The sequence below is a fragment of the Sciurus carolinensis genome, unplaced genomic scaffold, assembly GCF_902686445.1.
Source record: "Sciurus carolinensis unplaced genomic scaffold, mSciCar1.2, whole genome shotgun sequence".
NCBI lineage: Eukaryota > Metazoa > Chordata > Mammalia > Rodentia > Sciuridae > Sciurus > Sciurus carolinensis.
The window spans coordinates 1,368,143-1,383,392 of record NW_025920143.1 but is presented as its reverse complement, the minus strand read 5'-3'; the positions used below and the strand labels follow the sequence as shown (position 1 = coordinate 1,383,392).

The following is a 15,250-nucleotide window of genomic DNA, read 5'->3' as shown; positions in this document are numbered from 1 at the left end:
CCTCTGAATAGCTGCATACAATTCATACAAACTTCTGAACTTTGTTTCCATCATCTTTAAATTGAGAATTCTATTGTAGTATTACTTGCCTTAAGAGCTGTTATGAACATTAAAACAAAATTAAAGTATAAAGCATCCTACAGTGAATAATTATACTAAATATCGCCCCCAGGAGCTGTTTGCCTTCCCAGGTGTCTGGTTGAAGTAGTATGAAAACACATTCAGGAACCTTGGCAGTTTTGTCACATGGTACAGGGTTGCCTGTTCTGTCTTTCTGCAGAGGAGCAGGAGCCATTATTTTAGATCCAGATAGTGGGATTGTGTTTAGATTTCCAATTGGATCACTCAGTTTTACCCTGAAATCACCAACTAGGCATTTATTTTTCATGCCATGATTTACTCACTTTGTAAAAGGTTCCAATTTTCAGTTGTCACTTTGAAATACCATACCCTGACCATTCTTCATGTTATAAAGTTTAGGAGGAGTTTTTGTTACAGCATATTGAATAACTGAATTGTTTTTCAGTACTAGGGATTGAACCCAAAGTGCTTTACTACTAAGCTACATCCCCAGCCCTTTGTATCTTTTTTATTTTTTATTTTAAGTTACCTAGGCTGGCTTGGATCTCGTGATCCCCCTGTCTTAGGCATCCTGAGTCATTGGAATGGAGACATGTGCCATTGTGACTGGACCCATTGTTCTTTAAAGCTGTCATTTTTTAGTATTTCAACGTGTACTATTGATTTAACTTTCTTTTCCTTAATTCTCCTCTTAAGGGTTTATGGCAGCCAGCTCCTTTTTCTGATGAAATTGAAGTTGATTTTAGTAAGGCCCTATGTCAGGGTAACTATGGAAGAAGCCAGCAAAGGAACACCTTGTAAGTAGATACCTAATTATTTTGTTGTGTTACTAGTTTTTAAAATTTTGTTGTATTTCTCAAATACATACCTATTCTCCATATACTTCACTCAAGTTTACTTATGAAGGTAATGAAAGTCATTTAGGCAACTATTCTTACTTTTCTGTAAATTAGTAGTGAGGGAGGGATTCCTCCTATTTGCCTTAATGTTAAATTTGGGAGGGTAACTCCAGGCTATAAAATTTTATTTTTTTCCTTAGGATGATGCACTTGTTTCTTGGCCTATTGTCATGTCTGTGAGATATAATGAAACATAGACAATAAGTTATTAGCTTGTTTTGCTAATTTGTGGTGCTGAGAATCAAAGCCAGGACCTTGTACATGCTAGGCAAATGCTCTACCTACTGAGCTACACCCAAAGCCCCATGATCTTGTCTATTTTTATAAAGATTCAGAGAATATCTCAATCTCTTATATTTTCATATCATTCAGAATTTTCCTTACAATCTTCCCTCATTGTGTCTGTCAGATATGATACTGATTGATAGAGGACAAAATATCCCAAGTTGGGGGATATTTATCACTTAATTCTATCCTTGTAGTAGTATAATTTTCCAGGTTTTATTTTTTCCTTTTTGGTACTGGGGCTTGAACCACGGGGCTTTACCCCTGAACCATATCCTTTTTAAAATTTTTAAAATTTTAAAAAGTCCTTTTTAAAATTTTTATTTTTAAGACAGTGTCTCACTGAGTTGCTGAAAGCCTTACCAAATTGCTGAAGCTAGTTTCAAACTGGCAGTCCTCCAGTCTCAGCCTTCCTTGTCACTGGGATTGTAGGTGTTGCATCACCGATCCTGGCAAGACTTGCTTTAATATTTTTAAAGCTCATACTCTCTATTGGTAGGCTTAATTTATATCATTGTTTAATAATTTTTAACCACATAAATTTTTTAAAATGATTTTTTGTAGTTACTGATGGACAGCATGCCTTTGATTTGTTTATTTTTATGTAGTGTTAAGGATTGAACCCATTGCCTCACTTTTGCCAGGCAAGTGCTCTGCCACTGAGCTACAACCCCAGCCCAACCACATAAATTATTAATATGTGTTCTGGATACTCCTGTTTGAGGCAATTGGTTTTAGGAATCTTCATAGATAGAAACTTCCATGAGCACTCCATGAGTACAAAGTCATTTAGGCAACTATTCTTACTTTTCTGTAAATTATTCTTTATTTCCAGTCCTTTTCTGTTTCTTCTACTCACAATGGTAAATGTCCTCTCTACTCTGTAAATGCAGGGCTGGACTTAGACCAGAGAATAAGAGGCCATGATAGCCACAAATATTCCCTATATACATACGATACCAGTCTTGGAGATCAGGATTGGGCCCTTGTCCCCTGATGTTGAAGATTAAATACCTGAGAAACACCAAGGCAAGCATAGAAAGCAAGTTTTATTTAAGAGACAGAGATAGCATACTTCTCTGGAAAGAAGTGGGGCCCAGAGCTGGATGCCCATGGAAGTGGGTGTGTCTTGCTCTTTTATAGACCCCAGAATCCCACTCCTTCTCTTTTTCTTCTCCAAAGGGCAGGAAGGTGCGGAACAGGGGCTAATCATTAATAACTCTTTGTGCTGAGAAGTGTGATCTATAGGTTACGTGTTAGTGATACTATGAAAATCCTCAAACTTGGTGACAAGAAGTATATATACACAATGGAGATGCATGTATACTTCCTTTTTAACATACTATCTTCCTTGTTTATTGTCTTTGGCTCATTACATGTCTTTTTTTTCCCCCAGGAAGTGAACAAATTTCAGTTTGATGTTTTATAACAGAAGTCCATCATGGTTCTTTGTTAGTTAATCTTGTCAAAAATAAGATACATTTCTGACTTCCAGACTTCAGCGTCCACATGAAGGTAGATAGATATCAGCAGAATGTTTGGGACATATTTGCTTAAGTTAATATATGTATTCATTCACAAGTATTTTGATGGGATGGATCAACTATAGGGCTTAGAATTAGGTCACTTCATGGCTAAATCTGCCTTTCCACAGCCTGTGTTTATGTGCAGGAAATTTGAACCTTTTGTACATTTTCTAATCTACAAAATGAGGATAATGATAATTATGTCCTAGGTTGTTATAAGATACCGATGTGACATCAGGCATTTATCAACTTTTACTTAAATTACGGACATTTTCATGTTGCTTTTCTGAACTAAAAGCTTTAATGTATTTAGAATATATAATTTGCTTTAGTCTTAAATATTCGTTGTCTTTTAAGATTGATGTTAATGATATATTAAGATTCTCTTATGCAGTACCTTCAATTTTGTCATATAACTAAGCATTATTTCAAAACATTATATTCATTCATATTTTTATATCTGTTTGTGAAATTTGTGATCTAAACTGGGATATTTTCTGCCCCACCTGTATTTGACTGAGAAATGAAGCCAGGTGATATTATTCCTAATTTATGTTTTCTCAGGAAACTTGATATTTTATGAATGTGAGCAACATCTATGGTAAGGGAATTGGGAGAGGTACTGCCTAACCTTTCGATGTTATTTTATTTTTTAAGTGCTCCTTGCCTTGTGGAAGAGTTAATCAAGTCTGCTCTTTATGCTGTCCTGATGCTCATGATGGAAGAGCAGGTGAATCACATTGTGCACAATTGTCCAGACCTGCTGAAATATCTGTGTTTGCTTTAGCCCTTGTGGAGAATGGCAAGCAGGGAATTGGTCACCTGTAAGTATCCTTATGAGAAAATAGGAAGTGAAATGTTTAAATATAATATATGGTATTTTATATAATATCAGTGTAGTATATTACATTGTAAATATTGGCTAAATTTCTGGTCAGTGTTCACCATCCTCTGGCCACGGAAAAGCAACTCAACAAGTTTTATGCATCAACCACCAGCAGCCAATTGATGAGAATTACTGTGCCCTGAAGTTCGCCCTTTGGTAGAACAAGAATATAACCTGCCACCTGCCCACCCAGGTACAGCCACTTTCTTGGTTCTTCTGAGCAACCAAGCCAGTTCCCAGGCAGGCATTTCCCATTAACTCACAAACCAAAGATAATCAAAATCAGAGGGTCCATCTGTCATTCAGAGGAAACCAATGGAGAACAGGATCATGGGGATCAATAAGCTGTTCTTTATTGAGTTATATTAATTCTATCGTTTTGTTATATTTGTCATTTTTTATATTTCCTTTAGCAGATCTTTATATAATGACATCAAATACTTTTAATGCTAAATTTAACTGAAGATGGTTAGTTTAAGTCTTAAATGAATTAAACATTTTTGATGTAGACTACAACTCCCTAGAGTTCTTACTGAATTTGCAGAATAATGTGATATTTGATTACAAAGGAATGTACTTAAAAACAGTCTGATTAGGGTGCATTGTGATAAAAACAAGAGAAAATTCTTTAAGAAGTAAGACTACAAATGTTTATAAAAAAACAAAAATTACTGTGATAGAAATGGAATAGGTAAAATTGAGTAAACTACCAAAGTTCATATTTTACATGAGAATAATGATACAAATTAAAGAAAAATACTAAGGTAAAATTAGGTAACTTCACACTGTGTTTTGTTTTTTATGTCTTAAAACTTTAATTCCTTTTTACTTAACATTTAGGATGAGGGTAAAAGATTACTTCCTAATGCATTCTTGAAAGACTTACTTTTCATCAACAAATTTTAATGATGCCCTCAGTAAAACTTAAGTGTTTTGTCAGATTTTCATGCTTCAGTTTGTTTAGGGTTGAGTCAGGGGGTGATTTCTTTTTTGTCACTATGTGAATTCAGACTGTGGAATCCGCAGTTCGTGTGTGTTCCTGTGCTTTATCCTGGCCAGTGTTCTCAGAATGAGAATGGACAGAGTGCAAGTTACTGTGATGCACCCTCAAAACCCCCGGAGTCAAAGCACTGTGATTCGGGGCCTTGTCCATGCTGGAACTATGGAAGCTGGGAAGAAGTAAGTCATAATATTCCCTAAATTTGTGGAGAGGTTTACATCTCTGAAGACCTAAAGTGTTTTCAAGACATTGAACTAATCTTACTTCACTATCATGTACTGGTGCATAATTTTACTACACTGTATATGGAAAGAGGTTTCTTAATTGAGAGATCAAAACCCTATTCTTTTTTAATAGGTGTTCTCTCGTGGTGTAAGTCACTCAACTCATGATAGAAAGCATGTAGTCCAGATTATGAATAAAACCTGCTATGCTACCCAGTATGTCTGTAAATTACTACTGTCTTTCTAAAATTAGTACATTATTATTCAGATTTCTTAGAAAATTGGATTGATATAAATACAGAAAGCAAGTTTGATATGAAGACCATATTTTATTCCTATTGTTTAGTCATTCATTTGATGAATCTTCTCCTTTAGGTTAGATAGTTGTCAATCATTAAGACTTTTCATCATGCTCTGGCACTCTTAGGCACTGTAAATGTAAAGATAATTTCTAAAATGGTCACTTTGAATATTTATCCCAACCATATCTTTGGTGGGGAAGAATAGGAAGCAATGATGATGTATGTTCATTATGGATGAAATAATAAATCAGCTGATTTCATTAGTCAAATATTTTTGCTTAATTATTTTTATTACATAATTTTCTTCCTAGGAAATTCATCGGAAATCATTGTGTACAGGCATACTTTTGGCCAAGTGCTAATAAATATCAAGTAAATTGTAATATACACTTTAGTATTTTCTACAATTCAACTAACTTTATTATTTCTGAATGCAGGTATGTACATTTTCAAAATTGAAATCATAGGAGAAATATAAACAAATAAGAACCTTTATGATTTTGGTATATTTCCTGCTATATTTTTGCTCTGTGTAGGTTACAGAAACAGATTTATATTATACATGCTGCTTTTCTGTCTATGGTTTTCATATAAAATGTATTGAGTATCTATCCTTGTGTATAAAATTTGACCTGTCTTATTAGCTCTCATGGCTACATAATAATTCATTGATTAAAATCCATACATTATTTAATTGATCTTCTTTACTTAGGTAAATCAGTTTTATTTCTGGGTTAACAAATAGTATTATTATAGACTTAATGCCTTACTGAAATATTTTCCTACTAAGTTTCAAAAATTGTCAGTTTTTCTAATGACCATGATATTAAAACATTTTTATTCAGGGATAAATGTTGACAATTAGAAATAATAAACTTGAAGCTCTAGCATTACTAATTAATTTAAACAATGAATTAAGCAATATAATAGTCTCTTGAAAGTCACATAGATTTGATATTTCCTCTTCTTATTTTTAGTATACACAAGTATGTGCAGGAGGAATAAAATCAAGATTTGTAATATGTCAGTTTTCCAATGGCCAACTGTCACCAGAGCACAACTGTGAAATCCTAAACAAACCACCTAGTGTGATACAATTTCATAGCATGCTTGCCCTGATGATGTATCATGGCATTGGGGACCATGGAAATTGGTACAAAAGTATTCTCAATCTTATCTTTTTGTTTTCTTTTACTGTGTGTCTTTCACTTTAATTTCCTTTCTTTATAAATTATGAAATCAAGAGCTTCCTGGAGTGATTCTAGGAGAACTGCAATGAATTTTTCTGTCCCATTTGGGCTGCTAGTGAGTGGAGTGAGGTAACATTAAAAACATGAGGCTATTTCTTCTGATCTTTTTTAAAAACAGACCATTGGCCTTCTTGGCTTGTATTATTAAATTTGATAGTTGGAAGAAGGATTGATTGAATTTTAAGTACTATAATATTTAATAGTTTTATAGGTATTTAGTTTTTTGATATTTGGATGAAGGATTGATTCAATTTTAAGTACTATAATATTTAATAGTTTTAAAGGTATTTATTTTTAAATGTGAATTTTGACCCATAGCATTTTTCCTATGAAAATATATTTCTTCATCACTTCTTTTGTTTGCCCTCACTCTTTACATTTGTATATAACATTAACACTTTGCTTGTAACAATGGCAAGTCAAGGCTGTCTTACTTGAGCATATAACTGTATGTAACTTTTGTCTGTCAATGTCTAATAACTGATCCAAAACCAATTAATATTATTTTAAAACTTGTTTTTATCATTGTTAAACATTATTTTGTTTGGAAATGTGAAAATTTATATTAAAAAAGAAAAATTACATAAAATTAATTGGTTACAGTTGCTTATACCCTAGAAAACTATGATTTATATAATAATTTATATGAATATTCACTTTTCTCCACTGTGTGGAGTGACTGTGGTTTAAGAATATTTTAATTTTCTGTGTTGTTCTTTTTTTAGATCCATAGACCAAACTCATAAATATTCCTCATGAGTGGTTCATCTTCTCTAGTGTTTTTCAAATATCCAAACTTTGAAAAATATATAATACATAAGTATATTGAATTATTTTTCTGTCCCTTGTGCTCTTTTAAATTATGAACAACTAAATATATTTCTTTCAAATTAAAAATTGGTTTGAGTATATTTATGAAGTTAAACCATTCTTTGGAAAACAATTATAACACCAGTTTTACAACTAACCATTTTTCATAACTTTTTATTGGTTCTTTTTAGTTATGTATAACATTAGGATTCATTTTGACATAATTATAAAAACTTAGAATACAATTTGCTCCAAGTCAGTCTCCAATACTTCCCCTTTTCCTCTTCCACCCCTCCCACCGTTACCTTCCCTTTAGTAATCTTTCTCCTATTTACTTATAACTTTTTTTTTTTATCAGTGCCTTGCGGATATACATAATGGTGAAATTCATTGTACTATACTTATATATGTACTTAGGAAATTTAGGTCAGATTCATTCCACAATTCTTCCCTTATCTAGTCTCTTCTCCTTCCCCCTCATTGCCCTTCCTCTACTTCACTGATTTTGCTTCTAGTTTGATGGAATACCCCTTCCCTGCCTTTCCTCCTACCCCCTTATTTTGTATAGATTCTACATATCAGAGATTCAACCTTTGACTTTCTGAGTCTGCCTTATTTCACTTAGCACAATAGTCTCCAGTTCCATCCATTTACCAGCCAGTGCCATAATTTAATTTTTGTTTATGACTGAGTAATATTCCATTATGTATACATACCACATTTGCTTTGTCCATTCATCTCTTGAGGGGCACCTAGGTTGGTTCCACAGTCTGGCTAGTGTGAATTGTGCTGTTATAAACATTGATATGACTGCATCACTATAGTATGCTGATTTTATATATTTTATTCCAAGCAGTGAGATAGCTGGGTTGTATGGTGGTTCCATTACTGGTTTTTGAGGAATCTCCATACTGTTTTCCAGAGTTGTTGCACTAATTTGCAGTCCCACTAACAGTGTATGAGTATAACTTTTTCTCCATGTTCTCATCAATGATTATTATTATTGTTATTCATAATTGAGATTTTGACAGGTATGAGATGAAATCTTAATGTGATTCTGATTTGCATTTCTCTAATTGCTAGAGATATTGAACATTTTTTCATGTTTGTTGTCCATTTGTATTATTCTTTTGAGAAGTGTCTTTTTAGTTTTTCTGCCCATTTATTAGATCACTTGATTTTTTTATTAAGTTTGTTGAATTCTTTATATATTCTGAATATTAATTTCCTATCTGGTGAGGAGGTAGCAAAGGATCTTCTCTCATTCTGTAGGCTGTCTCTTCATTGCTTTTTTTTTCCTTTGCTGTGCAGAAGCTTTTTAATTTTATGCCATCCCACTTATTGATTTTGGTTTTATTTCTTGCACTTTAGGAGTCTTGGTAAGGATGTAAATGTTGGAGTGTTTAACCTACATTTTCTTCTCTCAGTTGCAGAGTTTCTGGTCTAATTCCTAAGTCTTTGATCCACTGTGAGTGGACTTTTGTACAAGATGAGATACAGGGATCTAGTTTTGTTCTTTTAAATGTGGATATCCAGTTTTCCCAGCACCATTTTTTAAAACTAATATCAGATAACTGAATCTAGGTGGGTTTGTATCTATGTCTTCTGTTGTATTCCGTTGATCTTCATGTCTGTTTTGGTGCCAGTATCATGCTATTTTAGTTACTATTTCTCTCTATTATAATTTGAGGTACTGTTTTGTGATGCCACCAACATTCACTCTTCTTGCTCAGGATTCCGTTGACTCTTCTGAGTCTCTTACTTTTCCAAATGAATTTTAGAACTTCTTTTTCTAGATCTGAGAAGAATGTCATTGTTATCTTGATGGGGATTGCATTGAATTCATACAGTGCTTTTAGAATATGACCATTTTGACAATGTTAATTCTACCTATTTAAGAACACGGGAGATCTTTCCATCTTCTAAGGTTTTTAATTTCTTCAGTATTCTATACTTTTGATTGTGGAGGATCTTCCATTCCTTGGTTAGGTTAATTCCCAAGTATTTTTAAGGTTATTGTGAGTGAGATAGTTTTCCTAATTTCTTTTTCATCAGATTCATTATTGGAATATAGGAAAATGATTGATTTGTGTATGTTGATCTTGTATCCTGTTAGGTTACTAAATGTGTTTATCAGCTCTAGAAGTCTTCTGGTGCATTTTTTGGGGACTTTTAAATATCAGCAAACAGATAATTTGACCCTTTCCTTTCCTATTTGTATCACTTTAATTTTCTTTAATTTGCCTGATTGTTCTGGCTAGAGTTTCAAGGACTATATTGAATAAGAGAGGTGAGAGTGCATATCCCTTGTCTGGTTCTTGTTTTTTGAGTAAAAGCTTTCAGTTTTTCTCCATTTGGTATGATATTAGCCTTGGGTTTGTCATATATAGCCTTTACAAAGTTAAATTTCTCCTGCTATTCATTCGTCATTCCATAGTGCATTATTTAAATCCTAGGTTTTAGAGTGGGTTCTCTTTTTTATCTTGTTTTCTGATTCATTCCATTATGATCTGACAGGATGCAAGGAATTAAATCTGTTTTTATATTTCCTAATATTTGTTTCTATCTTTAGTTTCTCTAGTGTTTTTAACATGAATGAGGGATGTACTTTGTCAAATGCTTTTTCTGTATCAATTGAGATAATCATGTGATTCTTATCCTTAAATTTATTTTTGTGTTGAATCACGTTTATTGATTTGTGTGTGTTGAATCAGTGTTGTATCCCTGGGATGAAACCCACTTGATCATAGTGCACTATCACTCAATGTGTTTTGTATGTGGTTTGCCAATCAGACATTATTACCCTAAGTACAAATATGATTACACATCAGTGTGATTCTATAACATGTACAACCAGGAGAATGAGCAGTTATACTCCATTTATGTATGATGTGCCAAAATGCATTCTACTGTTGTGTATAACTACTTAAAACAAATTTATATAAAATAATTTTTGCATCTTTGTTTTTGAAGATAGTGGCCTAAAGTTTTCTTTCTTTGATGTGTCTTTGTCTGATTTTAATATCAGGGTTATACTGGTTTCATAAAATGAATTGGGTAGTGTTTCTTCCTTTTTTATTCTCATGGAGTAATTTGAGGAGAATTGATATTAGTTCTTCTTTTAAGGTCTTGGAGCTGTTTCAATTCATTACTTGATATTAATCTGTTGAAGTTTTCTATGTCCTCTTGGTTCAATTTTTGTACATCCTGTGTCTCCAGGAATTTGTCAGTCTTCAAGATTTTCTAGCTTGTTGGAAGATAAATTTTCAAAATAGTTAAAAATTGTCCTCTGGATTTCAGTTGTGTCTGTGGTGATATTTTCTTTTCATCTTTAATTTTGTTAATTTGGGTAATCTCTTTCTTTTGGTTAGTTTGGCTAAAGGTTAAACAATCTTGTTTATCCTCTCAAAAACCTCTGTGTTTCATCAAGTCATTTTATTGTTTTTTTTTCCTCTCACATTCATTGATCTTGGCTCTGATTTTAATTTTTTTATGTTTTTGACTGATTTTGGTGTTAATTTGTTGTTCTTCTAGAGACTTGAGGTGCAATGTTAGATTATTTATTTGCTATCTTTCTATTTTTTAATACACTAAACTTTCCTTTTAGAACTGCCTTCACTGTCCCAGAGATATCTATATGCTGTATCATTATTCTCATTTGTTTATGAGAATTTTTTAAATTTCTCCCCTGATTTCTTCTGCTATTAATTCATCATTCAATAGTGTATTATTTAAATCCTAGGTGTTAGAGCGATTTCTGTTTTTTATTTTGTTATCTAATTCATTCAATTATGATCTGATAGGATGAAAGGAGTTGACTCTATTTTTTATATTTCCTAATATTTGCTTTTTGCCCTAAACTGTGATCTATTTTAGAGAATATTCCATGAGATGTTGAGAAGAAAGTGAAATCATTCATGGATAGATGAAATATTCTATAGATACCTGTTAGGTCCATTTATAATAGTATTTTTTAGTTCTGAAAAATCTTTACTTAGTTTATATCTGGATGATCTATCTTTTGAGAACAGAGGTGTGTTGAGATTACCCAGTGTTGTTCTGTCGTGGTCTATTTGATTTTTAATATTGAGAAGGGTTTATTTTATGTTTGTAGATCCACCATTGTCTGGGGCATAAATATTTGCAATCATTATATTTTGTTGGATGATTCTTATAACCAGTATACAGTGACTTTCTTTATTTCCTCTGATTAACATTGACTTGACATCTACTTTGTCTAATACAAGAGTAGCTACCCTCTTTGTTTTTCTAGTACTATTTGTATGGCATATATTTTCAGCTCCTTTCACCTTCAGTCTCTGTCTTTGTAAGGTTAGTCTCTTGCAAACACAATATTGTCGAGTCTTGTTTTCAATCTAATCAACCAATCTATGTCTTAAGATTGAAGAGTTTAGAACTTTTACATTCAATGTTATTATAGAGAGATGGTTTTTATTTCCTGCCTTTTTGATTTATCCCTAGGCTTCATTCAGATTTGATTGTCTTTTAATTGACTATTTTAGTGTAATTCATCCTATGCTGGATTTCATTTTTATTTTTCATTTCTTCTTCATGAAATATTTCATTGACTATTTCATAGTATAGGCTTTATGATTATTAATTATTTTAGTTTCTGCTTATCATGGATGGTTTTTATTCCCTCTTCAATCCTGAGGATCATTTTGCTGGACATAATAATCTTAGTTGGCACCCATTTTCTTTCAGAGTGTGGTATTTATTATTTCAATCCCTCCTTGTTTCTAGGAATGAGAAATCAGTTGAAATCCAAATTGGTTTCCCTCAATGTGACCTGCTGTTTTTTTCTTGAAGCTTTTAGAATTATATTCTTATTCTGCATGTTAGACATTTACATTATACTGTATCTCAAATGAAATTGTCTTTGAGTCTGTGAATTTGAATTCTATATACATCTTGTATTTGAATTTCCATCTCATTTCTAAGATTTAGAAAATTTTCAACTATTATTTCATTGAAAGGATGATACATTCCTTTAGTTTACATTTTGGAGTCTTGACCTACCCTGGTAATTCTTAAATTTGGACTCTTGATGTTATCCCATATATCTTGAATATTCTGGTCTTATCATTTTTTATGGTTAACATTGTTTTCAAGTTATGTATTTTGTCTTCAAGACCTGAAAATCTGTCTTCAAAGTTGGTGATGCTTTCCATTTAATTTGGTTTATTATTTGGTTTCATTTCTAGGATTTCCTTTTTTTCAGAATCTCTTTATTGAAATTATCTTTCACTTTCACTTTCTGTGTTTTCTAATTTCACTCCTGACATCTTCTTTTAGCCTGCTGAACAATTTAACCATGAACATTCTGAATTCTTTTTCTGACATTTCCACTGTTGTGTCAATGGAGTCAATTGTTTACGTGTTATGGACTATTTGGGGTGGTTTGCTCCCATGCATGTTCACATTGCTTGTCTGTCTAACCATCTATTGAGATGGTTATTGCTTCCTTTTATAGTGTGACCCACTGTTCATAAATACGACAACATCTGTGCAATATGCGAAGAAAAGCCAGTGTTTGGTTGAGTATCCATGGTTGCTCATTATCCTGTGGTCCTTTGGCCAGTTTTGGTTGAATGGTGTTAGGGGGAAAGGGACCATTTTCAAAACCATTTTGTGCCTTAATTTTAAAAATGAATGGTTGTGTGCTGTTGGAGTAATGGAAAATATTTTTTCTCCATTAGGTCAAATACAGGAATCCCTCTGCCCATGCCCCACCCCAGGGCTGTCAGAGAGCAGTCTGCTGTCCCACATGTGTCAGTTGGGACAGAAGGAGAACTGCTGGGAAGGAGGGTTCCTGGCTGCATGACATCCGAAGGCGGTGGCAGCTTTGAGATCATGGACCCTGTCTTCCTGCACTTCCTCTGGGAACAGTGGAGTGGACAGCTGCTGAGAACACAGTGTGGGTGTCACCCAGCATCTGGCTGAGGGCTTCAGCAGGGCAGGCTGGGAGGGACTGGTACCCTGCCTACACAGTCCTTTCCCTTGGTATTGAAGTCAGAATAACCCAGCTCGTGTGCTAATAAAATCTGTTGTTATTTATGTTTGGGCTGCTTTCTTTCAATTTTGGTATCAAGATTCTCCACTTTTAAAATTGCATCTTCATTGCTTAGCTGTCCTGGGGACAATAGCTGATTCCACAGTGTAAGACCTGTTCGTGTTTGACCACTTCAATCCAACATTTCCACTTGCTTTCTTGTTTTAGAAAGAGAAAATAATCCCCATCCCTCCACTCGAATAGAAGCATCCGCTAACCAAAGCCCATGAGTGGACTGTTCACTGGGTATTCACAGTGAGAGCTCCTGCCCTTACTGACTCTGTGATCTCCTGGTATGAGGTCTCTACCCAGGAACTTGTGGCAATTTTTCTTTCATTTTTTGAAAATTATTCACCTGAATGATTCAAACTTTTATTGTGACTATAAATTAAAACATCTTCCAAGTGAAGGTTATATTCCATGTGCCCTCATTCTGTGATCTGGCTTGTTTTTCTGAGCTGATTCCACACATTGGTTGTTGACCACCCAAAACTGACCCAATACTGGAGCATCCTACCCTCAAATAAGACCTGACCCCACAGAAATATCCCACTTCCCCAGATACTTCCAAGGGGGACTTGAGACATCAGTCTGCCTCTTTTTTTTCCTCCTCAACAAAGCCCAACAGGGGTCCCTCCAGTGTGGTGCTGGGGGCGTGTAAATACATACATGGCAAGTTAGACTTGCACTCCACATAAACACATGGCCCTCTGATGAGGGACCTGGGGTGGCCAGCACCGTCCCCCTCCACACCCTGAAGCCTCCTCACTTACAGGACGGCTAGCCTCACACCCAAGCCTAATCCCTTCACCCTCATGTCCTTGACTGACAGCTCTCCCCACCCCTAGCATGGCAAGAAGTTGCCCACACCGTGACGTGAAAGTGGACGACATGGAGCTGGTGGCCATGCAGAGGCCACTGTGACAGTAAGGAAGGCTCACAGGAGTTGTAGAGACAGTGGTCCTCATGCCATGGAGTGGTCTGACCAAGGTTGGAGCTGCCACCAGGACTCCAGTTGTGTGAGAAGCGGTCTCTTCCTGTGGACGTTTCCACTCAGACTTGCTGCTCCTGGAGCTGATGCAACTTGAACTGTCATGATGGACACTTGTTTTCTTGATGGTACTTATCCCGTGTAACAGGATAAGCAAAAATGCTGAATCATGCAAAGTCCTTCCTGTTTTCATGCCTTTATGAATTTTTTAAAAATTTCTAACAGAGCTGCATTATTTCCTGAATATATTTGATCACATAATTTACTACAACTTGTCAGCAGGATTCCTTTTGGAGCACTTGGGGAAATGCTGTCTTAGTTTAAAACCAGGATTGGCTCTGAGGAAACAATGGGGTGGGCAAAGCTCCTTCGACATCTGTCCCCTGGCTGAAGGGAGCAGTGACCTTAGAAAGACTTCCCACCACACCAGCCTCTGGCTGGCTCACGGGCCACCCTCAGGCCTGCTTCCCACAGTGAGGCCACAGTGAGGAAAAGGCCCTCCTGGGCTGGGCCCTTGCTGCACCCCACCTGGCTCTCTCAGGCCTCCCAGCCCCCTCCAAAGCTGGGAAGTCCTGGCTCAACCTGTCTCATGTGTCAAATGTGAGGCTGGCACCATGGTTCAGCTGGTCTTTGGGGTGGGGACCATCCCTGGTCATAGGAGCTTCAGTATCCTTGCTCTGCTCTCTCATGTAGGAGCTGTGGTTCCTGATGGGCTGTGGAAATGGCCCCCACTGGCAGTCTCCTGCACAAGGAGGCCCTGGCTGGCTGGTCTCAGGGCCCCCTCCCCTGCTACATTTTAAACAAAATTGCTCCAGCCCAGGTCCAGCCTGCTGGACGGGGTTGCAGGTGAGGGATGCCCAGTCACAGACTCCATGTCTTTAAATGCCACCTGAGTCACTGTGACCTCTCAGACCCCACTCGGC

General features: G+C 35.4%; 1 long non-coding RNA gene across 1 annotated transcript; it reads left to right on the top strand.

Moving 5' to 3' along the window:
• The first annotated feature begins 777 nt into the window (after nt 1–777).
• On the top strand, nt 778–3,584 carry LOC124974329 (uncharacterized). The gene is made up of 3 exons (XR_007106773.1): nt 778–878; nt 2,662–2,780; nt 3,449–3,584. It is a non-coding gene; the product is annotated as an uncharacterized LOC124974329 (long non-coding RNA).
• The last annotated feature ends 11,666 nt before the right edge of the window (nt 3,585–15,250 follow it).